Source organism: Megalopta genalis, chromosome 8 (assembly GCF_051020955.1).
Source record: "Megalopta genalis isolate 19385.01 chromosome 8, iyMegGena1_principal, whole genome shotgun sequence".
Lineage (NCBI taxonomy): Eukaryota > Metazoa > Arthropoda > Insecta > Hymenoptera > Halictidae > Megalopta > Megalopta genalis.
The window spans coordinates 21,866,221-21,878,323 of record NC_135020.1 but is presented as its reverse complement, the minus strand read 5'-3'; the positions used below and the strand labels follow the sequence as shown (position 1 = coordinate 21,878,323).

Below are 12,103 nucleotides of genomic sequence, written 5' to 3'. Positions count from 1 at the left end.
ACTCGTAGCATTCGTCGCTGCTTCAACTCCTTGCGGTCGAGAGGTTTCTCGAATGAAGCGTGTCGTCCAGTTATTCGGTCACTTTGATTTGTAAGAATTGCAAATGAAAACTATTGTTGTTTAATTTTGTTATTTAATATAACAAAAAATTTTGTTATTTAATATAACAAAAAATTTTGTTATTTAATATATTAATATATATTTTAATTATTTATATATCTTAATTATTTACATACCTTAATTTATTATTAATATATCTTGACCTAAGTACTAAGTAGTACCTAAGTAGTACATAGTACCTAATCAATAATCACTTCGTGCATCATCGTACATCACTCGCTCGTCTCGTACATCAAGCACACACACATACGCGCACTCGCATACTACGGACCGCATAGTAATTTTTGGGAATTTTCTACAGGAAGGTATCGAGTTCAACGTATTTCATCATCGCATAGAGAATATAACGTGAAGTGATAGAATAGTCTCCGGTGGCTGCACCCTCATGCAGTGCTCCATTACTTTGAAATATGATACTGTTAAATCGAATGTCTTCCTTCTATTCGATGTAAAGAGTCATAAATTATTACGATGATAAACCACCATCAACTTTTTAATATCGTCCACCCGAGGGCTACAATATTTATGCAGATAGTTTCTATATACGGTAAATTCTCCCTAATTGACGCTCAGATTGTGCACAAAAATGTGTATTTATAAAATTTGGGAAAAGGAAATACGATTGTTCGAACCTTATAGTTACCGATTGGCAACAACTATAAAAACGGGCCCCGCAAGGCATGAATAATCGTATCTTCTCTTTCAAAATTGTCCATTTTTTTTTTAGAAGTTGAGGGACAATTGGAGGGAATTTACTGTATATTGCTCCGTACGAAAAAAGCGGTATACTAAAAAGACACGGCAGCAAGACGTCAATTTTTTGTTACAATTGCAGAGTAATTGCTGGCAGTCTCCTATTGAACGAATCGTTTAATCCTTTGCACCACGATTTCTTTTAGAGCTACGTTGATTAATATTTCTTCGTCATGATGTCTTCGCTAAAACAATTTCTGTTTTTTCTTTTAACGCTTTCTGTTCACTTTTCTCTGAACAGTTTCTGTTTCTTCTTTTAAGAATCTATATTTAGAGCAACTGTTTGAAGAATGTATCATAATTATATTATTAATCAAATTTATCCTATTTGTATTATTAATAAGGTATATCATAATTGCACTATTTAAAAAAGTGTATTATAATTACGCTATTAATACTTTAACCGCCGCGACAGCCACATGTAGCTAACAAAGTTATTTAAAATCTATTTTTCGAAAATTCATTTCTTCGCCAGTCAATTATAATTTCTTAATTTTATTAAAATTCGCAATTTTATGAAACTTTCGAGGTGTTTGCCACGACCGTTAAATTGTTAAGATTCGTGTTCCTTCTAGATTTTGAAAAAGAAAAATCAAATTTTGTCCCAATCTAGAAAAAATGAATAACGTTCGTGCACATTATAGTGCATTACAGTAACATTATAATACAAGGGGTTAATAAACGTGTAACACCTAGTTAATATTGATAAAATATTACTTGCACCTCCTCGGTTCGATGTCTTTCGGTTGCAGCAACTTCTCCGTGCAATCCCAAGTTGTCCGTTTTTGCGTACAATCTGAGCGTCAATTAGGGAGAGTTTACTGTAATTTCGACATGTAGGCGACCAAAAGAGGAAAACCTGATATTGCGCAGGTCCCAGTTGCGAACAAAGCAATTCGCGGCGGGTACAATTCGCAAGAGGAATGTTTCATAGATGCGGTATTAAGCGTCGTATACCTCCGTATGCAACGCACAATTACAGATCTCCCAGCGTGGCGAGAGTAGAAATGAACGTCGCGACAGATGTACCCGATGATGCTCTGTTCCCCGTTCGAATGCAATTCCGGTTTAATGTAAATTCACTGCTCGATTATGATCCGAGTGAATAGAAAATGGCGGTGTCTCGTTAACGCGATTAATCGCAGTAAGCTCGGTTTCTATCGGTTCCCTGCGGATTTTCACGCATGGCCCATGAAAGACGCTCGTTACCAGCTCGCTATTTATCTCCGCCGGTTCTAGAAATTCATTCGAGCAAGTAAATCCTCTAATCTTTCAGACTAAAGTAGGTGAGCGTAACTTCCAATGTCCCAATTTCTTATGCTCTGGAGAACGCGTCTTCGACGCGAGTGTCTGCGGCAGCGACTCGACAAATTAAATGGGTAGTCTTAAGTTTGAATTACCAGCGGAATCTTGATCCTGGCATGTATCTTCTGGAAACCGTTGGAGTGCTCTTTCGGATTTCATTCGCACAGATCCAGCTTCGAATTTCAGGCCTAGGTCATCTTACATTGTGTAAAATAGGTACGTATAGTATTTTCTCTCTAATTCGCCCTCAGATTGCGCACAAAAATGGACAATTTGGGAAGAGAAGATACGATTGTTCGAGCATCGTGGCTCGTTTTTATAGTTACAGATTGTCAACAACTATAAAAGAGGCAATATAAATAATACGATAAAGAGAGGCAAGACTTCGATAATCGTGTCTCTTCTTCCCAAATTGTCGATTTTTGTACGCAATCCGAGCGCGAATCGGGGAGAAATTACTGTATTTATTAAATCAGATTATTAGGAATCGATAGAAATTTCTAACGTAGCTTCCGCTTCACGAAATCGATGCACTTTCAGCATCGCTTAAAGATTCGCAGTCTAGTTTCAACAAACGGCCTGTCGCCCCGATCGAATCGTGGCCAATCGAGCAAAAATCGCGTCTCAAGTTGGCTTCACCTTTTTCGAACGTACGGTCAAATATATCCTCTTATGCCAATAGTAAACAACAAGTCGATAATAGGGCCAACCGATTCAGAGCGCCGAAGACTAATACGGACACCTAATTGTATATAGTACAAGAATAAATTGCGAATTTGCATTGCTTTTGTTACAACACGGTTGACGAAAGAATAGACTTGGGAGATACCCGCTGTTATGGTACACAGTAATTTCTCCCTAATTCGCGCTCGGATCGCGCACAATTATGGACAATTTTGGGAGAGGAGACACGATTATTCGAACATCGCGGCTCGTTTTTATAGTTGTCGACAATCGATGACTATAAAAACGAGTCGCTAGGCTCGAAGAATCGTATCTCCTCTCCCCAAATTGTACATTTTTATGCGCAATCTGTGCGCGAATTAGGAAGAAATTACTGTACACAAAAATGAAAAATCTGGGAAGAGGAGATACGTTTTTATAGTTGTTGACAATCGATAACTATAAAAACGAGCCGCAAGGCTCGAGTAACCGTATCTCCTCTCCCCAAATTGTCCATTTTTGTGCGCAATCTGAGCGCGAATTAGGAAGAAATTACTGTACTTTCTTTCGCAAGAGTTGCAAGAATACTGTCCATTGTGCACAATTGTTAATTTACGGAAACCAGTAAAATCTAAAAGCGCAAATAACTTTTACCGAAATTTGTTCACGCGACTGAATCTTCCATTGTAAGATGCACAATTTGAAAAAGTTAGGCAGATACTGGAGAAACATCCGACTAAACGGCGAGTCGAAAAGTTCATATTTACAACGTAAGTATCTGTACTCGCCAGCAACTTTGCTGGCAATAAGTGACCAAGTCAGGATCATCGCCGTGTATGTATATGGAATATAGGCGGCATTAATGACACGCGTGACGTCGGTACAGTGTTCACTGGATCGAGAATATCTCGGATCAGTAGTAAAACCAATCTATAACGCGACCAAGAAGTCAGAGTTTGTTCCGTGAGCCAATGCCTTAATTACGACTCCACGTCCTGTCGCGACTCGTTCAATGTTGTTACCTGATTGTTAATAACAATGTGAATCACACCGCCGATCGTATATTCGGGTAGATTAGTCAGATGCATGGTTTCGTAAACGATACCTTGCCCAGAGAAAGCGGCATCGCCGTGAACCAATATAGCCATCGACTTCCTACCACCTGAAAGCAATCGCAGTTTTAATTCTGAACAACCTACGGACATTTTTGTTACCGTCGACGTTTCATTATCCTACCGCGTCTATTGTTGTATTCCAACATTAGAAAGGTTCCGAAAATAACGGTTTCAAACTATGTATTATGCTTATATCGATTATATGAATTACTGTACCGGGAATATCTTATTCTAAAATTCTCGTGGCGCATGTATTGAAATATTTGTATGGAATAATAATAATATTTAATGTATAATAATATTAATATTTAATAATATTATTTTTATTATATTATATAATATTTTGTATTATATTATATAATAATAATATTTTGTATGGAAGTAGCCACTACTGTCACTAATTGTCAGTTTTGATGCTGATCACGAGTTCGAGCCAAAAATTGCCCTTAACTTCTCGCGTCGATTTCTAGAACCTCTGATCCACCCTTTGCACTATAACGAGTCAGGTTCGTGATGAAGATTTTATACATAATCTATTAAATGCAAACATTCTTCGTTTCTTCTGAATCGAAATAAAATTTGATTGTTCTGTTATCGAAATCTAGGAAGCAAAGTAAATGAAGACGTACAAGATGCAAAAATTGTCTCGTTTTATCAGAGTAATGATTGAAGACGAAGAACAGCTGATCAAGATTGCTGTAAAAGAAATCATAGTGCAAGGGGTCAAACGTGGGTTTACGAGTACGACATTAAAGTAAGGAGGTAATACTCACTCCCCCCTCCCTCTCTCCCTCTCCCCCCCTCTCTCTCTCTCTTTCTCTCTCAGTTTTCTTCGATTACCGCGGTGTTATTTGTTCGGAATTCCATCCAGATGTACAAATGCTGAATAAAGAATATTATTCGAACGTCACGAGACATTTGCGTGAAAATATTCGTCGAAAGTGGCTAAAGTTCGAAGACAGTTCTTGGATTTTGCACCACAATAATGGTCCGTTGCACGCGTCGATCTTGATTGTCATCAATCAAACGTCATATTCATCAGATAAGCGTGGCTTTCTTCTATTTCGTAAACTTAAATTACCACTTCGGGGAAAGCATTTTAAATCGATTGGAGCTATAAATGAGAATTCACTGTAGGAGCTGAATGCTATAGCTTGTTCAACGTTTGAAAAATGTTTCGAAGACCCGGAGAAACGTTGATCTACATACATGTGTTGTTTATTGCCTTGGATGGATCCTATTTTGAAGGCGACAAAATTACTTTTGATGAATATACGAGTATAATAGTTCGTATTTTATTTACAAATTCCGGGTATGTACTTATCCTAGATTTATAATGCAAGTACCGTCAAAAGCATTGTGATTTCCAGAAGCCTTTGTATAGTAACAAGGCACGCGATAAATAAGTATAATAGTTTACGTTTTATTTACAAATTCCGGGTACTCTTATCATAGATTTATAATGCAAATATCGTCGAAAGCGTTGTGATTACTAGAAGCCTTTGTATAGTAACAAGGCACACCATAAATAAGTATAATAGTTTGTGTTTTACTTACAAATTCCGGATACTTATTCTAGATTTATAATGCAAATATCGTCGAAAGCGTTGTAATTTCTAGAACCTTGTATAGTAACAAGGTGCACCATAAATAAGTATAACAGTTTACGTTTTATTTACAAATTCCGGGTACTCTTATCATAGATTTATAATGCAAATATCGTCGAAAGCGTTGTGATTTCTAGAAGCCTTTATATAGTAACAAGGCACACCATAAATAAGTATAATAGTTTGTGTTTTACTTACAAATTCCGGGTACAATCATAGATTTATAATGCAAGTACCGTCGAAAGCGTTGTGATTACTAGAAGCCTTTGTATAGTAACAAGGCACACCATAAATAAGTATAATAGTTTGTGTTTTACTTACAAATTCCGGGTACTTATTCTAGATTTATAATGCAAATATCGTCGAAAGCGTTGTGATTTCTAGAAGCCTTTTATAGTAACAAGGCACACCATAAATAAGTATAATAGTTTGTGTTTTACTTACAAATTCCGGGTACTTATTCTAGATTTATAATGCAAATATCGTCGAAAGCGTTGTAATTTCTAGAACCTTGTATAGTAACAAGGTGCACCATAAATAAGTATAACAGTTTACGTTTTATTTACAATTTTCCGGGTACTTATCCTAGATTTATAATGCAAGTACCGTCAAAAGCGTTGTGATTTCTAAAAGCCTTTGTATAGTAACAAGGTACACCATAAAAAAAATATAAGTATAATAATTCGTGTTTTACTTACAAATTCCGGGTGCTTATCATAGATTTATAATGCAAGTACCATCGAAAGCGTTGTGATTTCTAGAAGCCTTTGTACGCTAACAAGACCCACGATTGTCCCGTTGCATCGTTTGCATCCGTTTCAGAATTTATCGCAAAGCGTGAAGTGTTCGACGCTGCATCACTCCAATAAAACGTTCCGTGTCCAGATTTCTCGAATCCGAGTTTGAAAAGCACTCAGCCTAAATTCCGACGCTTGCAGCGGGAGATTTGAAGGGTCCCCGCTTTAAATGGATCTCCTTCGAGATATACCTCGGCATTCGGTATCGTATAATATGACGACACTCGAAAGTAACGAGGCACGTCCCCGTGACTGCAGCAACTAAGGCGCCAAGCTCATGGGCCGCTGTATAACTGAGAATGCACGACGACGCGCATTCGCCTACAAAAGGACACCCATAAGTGCTTGCCAAAGATCGATTCGTACCCGGCTAGAATTTCAATTCGGTCCGCGGAGGAATGGCTCCGATTGCAACTGCTGATACGGCAGAGAAACCGAAAAAATTCGATTGGACGTGCCCCGCGCGGTGCAACACAAAGCTCAATGATTGTAATCCGGCAGATTGTTTGGCACGCTGCACCTCGCGCAGATAAAATAATAGAAAATTTCATCAGGGGCGCCGGATCGTAAAATAAACTCCTTCTTGCATTCCTTATTCCCTTTCCCCGTCTTTTCCACGCGATGCCGTGCGAACGAACCGATGTAAAAACATCACCTCGGTGCCTCGATAAAGGATCACCGTTATCGCCGCCATTTCCAGAAATTCCTGTAAACAAATACGGGCCGAGCGATGCGCGCATACGGGCTCGGCTGTACTGGGCGTCGTGTAACTGGCGACATATTTGGATAGGGGCTAATTCTAGGTCAAAAATAAGCCGAGAAAAAAGAATAACATTTCCTCATTTAAAGCTCCGTTTTCGGGAAAACTTCGTTGAAAAATGCGTCCAGTATATTTATATACTGAAATATAAATGAAAAAATGTTATTCTTTTATATATGTTTATATATTATATTTATATAATTAGATATGTATATATATACATATATAAAATTGTTTGGGACATTCGGAACACGACATGTATATATATTGTTATATATATACATAACAATTTTTACAATATGTTTAGGGTCATTTCCGAGATATCACCGTTCAAATCTCTCATCGCTAATTCTTCGTATTAGCAGCGTTTTTCATGATTTCTTTCTGACGAATAAATGAATAAATAATAAAATAAAAAATAAAATAATAATAATAATAATAATAAATTAAAAAATAAAATCATGGCACGCGACGTTCTTCGTTGCAGCCAGAGATTTCATCAAACAAGCAATTTCAAGGAAAGCTCTGAATTTGGAGGTGACAGCAATTATAAATATTCGATGCATCTTAAAAATATCTGCAGAGTAATTGAGCGTGTCTCTTTCATCAGGAGAACAGAAAAAACATCGATCCGAGTTTGCAGAAAAACGCTTGAAACGTGAGAAAGCCTGAGAAGTCACTTTCGCAGACTAAAATAGTTTCATTCGAATGAGTGGAAAATAGGTCAAGATATTACCATGACCTGCTGACACAGGGAAGGAATCCGTGTTTGAACTAATCAAGGAAGAAGTACCAGCGCATGCAGTACGTATTGCTGACGAAGATACTAGAAATCATTCTACGTACAAAGAAAAACATTTTCGATAGGCAGACCGCGAAAAGTGTCCACCGTCGACTAAACGAAAATATTTGATGACGAAAATACTAAAAATCACTCCACGCGCAAAGAAAAACATTTTCGATAGGCAGACCGCGAAAAGTGTCCACCGTCGACTAAACGAAAATATTTGCTGGCGAAAATACTAAAAATCGTTCCACGTGCGAAGGAAGACATTTTCGATAGGTAGACCGCAAGAAGTATCGATTAGTCGTTGTAGAAAGAAAAGAAAATTGACTTTGCTGATCCATAAACCTTGCATTTTATAAAATCTGCACATGCCGTAAGTGCATAAATATCCGCGATCTATTGACAATGCAACCGAATAAACTTGAAGAGACGATTTAACCGAATGGCTGCGGCGGTACAAAATAAATACGGCTTCTATCCGTCGCCTTCAGTTTCTGTATATCGTTGATGCGCGCACGGGAATCGCGATGCGATGAATACAAAATCTAGAAAACCATTCGCACGAGTATTTTCGGGGATTATTTTACGCGGCGATTAATCGGCCAATGAAAGCGGATTCGCGTCGCTGTTGAGAATCTTCAGAAACCGTAAAAGTCCACCACCGAGCATCGGTATCGGTGAAACGTATCATTCTCATAATGCGGAATCTATTCCCGAAGGTTTTACGCTGCGGGCGGGTTCTATATTAAACAATTTTTTTACGGCGCAAGTTGTATAAAGAGTATACGAGCCATTGGTCGGGACGAATTTTCTCTGGCGCACCGTAACTCGTGTTTAGGGGAATTTTTTACCGCTTCCTGGCGGCTGCAAGGAGGAAGAGCGCCCATTGTCCTGTGAAATAATGCGGACACAAGGAGCGTTTGTTCTCTTATTGCGAGAGATTAAAGCGTCTGAGAGGCGATAACAAGGAAATCGCGGTATGAGCGCAACACCGGGACCCGTTGGACACGGAACGCGCGCGCGGGCTAAATATATTCTTCCGCATAACTTTTTCATATAATGGAACGATCCCCTCGACCCTACCGATAGACGAGTCACCATCCTACGTTTAATATAGGCGTAGATTCACGGGGGAGCCAGGCGCCTCTTACCATCGAATATTTTATGCGTCACAAACTGTATATTGCCTACGCTGTCGATTCGAGAGAACCGCCGGACCCGTTTCACGAATATCCCAGGGAGTTCTGAAAAATGGGCTTCCCAAGATTACACGTTTTTTCGACCTTGACCCTCCGATATAGTTGCTGCAGAAGTCTGCCGTTATATTGCGTGTCGCTTTATTCGCCGAACTCGATCAAGACACAGACGGTGAAACGACGAAGGAAAGCTTCGCAGTAAGGCAAACATTTGTTCAAATGAGCGTTGTTAATCGCCGAAGTCAACGTGGAAAGAGACATCACCAGATTTTGCACCAACTTTCTTTGAATCATGATCCGCGCAAGTTAATTTTTGCAGCCGATCTAGCCACTGTAATTATGCTGTGTATATGTTTGATTTTCTTCATACTTTATTTAAATACATTTTTATGAAATGTATAATTTGATCAAGAAAATGCCGAAGTGTATGGTACTGTCTATATTCATATATGTATATAACGTATATAATGTATGATTCATAATATGAGCATAAGTTAGGTAGAATTAATATGATCTGAATCAAATTCACATAATGCAGATAATAACATGAAGTCATGAAAATAGTAGGAAAAAATTAATATTTCTTCTATTATAATTTTTTCTTTTTTCTTTTTTTTTAATCGGCATTGTAAATGCGGCGAAATGTTTTTGTACAATTGTGAATTCGGTGAAATATTCCATTCCTCTAGACCAGTGGTCGGCAAATCGCGAACCACATGCGGCTCTTTGGTCCCTTGAATGTGGCTCTTCCTTCCTCAGTCAGATTGAGGACGTTTTTATCAATGGCCAGCTTAGGAATATCCTAATTAACACTTAGCCGCTATAAATTCAGTCGACTGATGACCGAATGGATGATTAATGAAAAATTAATTCCGAAGCATTCCGAAGCATTCCGAAGCGTTCCGAGCCCTGTCTTGGACGTACTGCATTGTAAGAAAGTCGTGGTTGTCCGAGTGTTCAGATATACATATTGTGTTAACGAGACAGGAATAAATAATTTCCACAATGGCTATAAAAACTCTATCATATTTAGAAGATAATCTCACGCAGAAATAAAGCTGTCCACTCAGGTGCCTCGGAAACTAAGTTAACGAGCGCAATTTGTGAGGAAACGAATATAGTTGTGTTTCAAATGATGACATACATTTTGGTAACACGTTTTAAACTATGATAGTAATTTGACTTTGTATGAGCAAATACTAAATGAACACTTAAAATGCTCTATTATAGCAATACTTTGTAAATACTGTAAATATTTGCAACGTTTGATTTAAAAGAAAATTAAGTCGACATCTTCGTTGTACTCTATGAAAACAGCTTTGTGTACCAGGTATTCCACGTAGCTCGAGCATCTGAAATGTATCGCTTATGTTTCGTGATAGGAAACAATATCACGAGACAAAAGTCTTGACCACAGCTATCGTATCACGATAACGAAAATATGATCGGTTTAATCCTTCGCTGTTAAACTTCATATGCGAAACACGTATGTAATTCTTGGCCAATTTTTAAATAACTGTTATTCAAAAGCTAGCAATACTATGGAGACCCTAAAATTTGAGAGTATAATTTGAACATTCCATAACATCGTTTCCTTTATTAGGACTCGATATCTTACTTCCAAGTATATCAAATTAATTGTTAGTTTCATTCTTTCCGTGACGATACCATTTTTTCGGAAAAAAATAGGTGCAACACTTTGACTCAGTGTGACAGCGGAGAATTAACTCATTAACTGCCACGATCCCTATTTGGAGATTTTGGAATTTCGCGTGGACCACTTGGCGCGAAGAATATGTCAGGTGTGTTTGACAGTTTAATGTCATTTTGTACGTATCAGTCAATATTGTTTATAGCAGACGCTGTGTTTTGCGTTTCGTTTCTTTTTCAATAAGCGAACAAATTTGGAAACCATATTTAAATACAATTTTTAAATACAATTTAAACACAACAAAATCATCATATTTGGAGCATGACATTTTTGGTTTGGTTTTTATATTATACTTAAATACCATACATAAATCTGTAATCTAGAAGTTATAATAACTGTGTTACTTACTCAGTCTTGTGTTTTTCGTACAATAAAAAGAAATTTTTCTTTTGTTTTTTATTCATGCAACCTGCCACAATCCCCATTTGGGACTTTTTAAAAAATATAAATTATTTTAACGACAAGACATAATTTGAATATAATTATATTGTGGCGCAACTTTTTGCGCATACACATAACTTTTCCCGTCAAGAATTCGAACGAAAAAATCTTGGTAGTTAATGGATTAAAACAAAAAGCAAACGTGACCGATTCACCAGACACTCGATCGTGGCGTAAGCATTTTCTGATATCGCAATAGAATTCGAACGGTATCTTTAATATTCGAAGAAGGTCGTAACGTAGACAGAAATTTGACAATGGCGAAAGCTCGGTGGAACCGAAGAATTATTTTATCCGCAGCTCGGTATTGGAGTGGCATAAAATATTTGTATCGGTCCAAGCGATTGTTCGGCCACGTAGACAGGAGGAGGCGATCGTGTGTGGCGTGTCGATGGCTTCGCGCGGAACCAACGAGGAGTGTTTCAGCATTATATTCGACCGTTGTGCCGAGTATAAATTTCACGGTAGTTGGAGGCAATATGAATATTTCGGAAATCGGCACACGTGCGTTCGAAATCCAGGAGGAAATCCCGCCGGGCGGTGGGCAACTTCTCCAATTTTCTGCTCCGGGTAACGAATTGTCTCTGAAACGCAGCGGAAAGTTCATCTTCGGCCGGGAGACCCGTTTCCACGAATTCGTCCTTCCTAAACATAGTGATCAAGCCGCGCAGATGAAATATCTTGTTAATCCACTTTCGACGAGCGACGCAATTGTTATTGGAACAGTTATGGAATAATTTCATATTATTCCGCTGATCGATCCGTGATTATAGTATTCTCTCGAGCTGATTGGAGCCGGCAACCTGATCATAGAGAATGGTGGTCGCGACACTGCACTAATTTAATTG

General features: G+C 38.1%; 2 protein-coding genes across 8 annotated transcripts in view; both read left to right on the top strand.

Annotated features, from left to right (window-relative positions):
* Nucleotides 1-12,103, top strand: part of LOC117225458 (limbic system-associated membrane protein) — a 185,012-nt gene that overhangs the window by 141,463 nt on the left and 31,446 nt on the right. The window lies entirely within an intron of this gene.
* The window catches only part of LOC117225575 (leptin receptor gene-related protein), an 89,121-nt gene continuing 85,868 nt past the window's right edge, over nt 8,851-12,103 (top strand). Inside the window, exon 1 of the mRNA XM_076524212.1 lies at nt 8,851-8,855. The gene's annotated coding sequence lies outside the window, so the exon portion shown is untranslated. The remainder of the gene's footprint in view (nt 8,856-12,103) is intronic.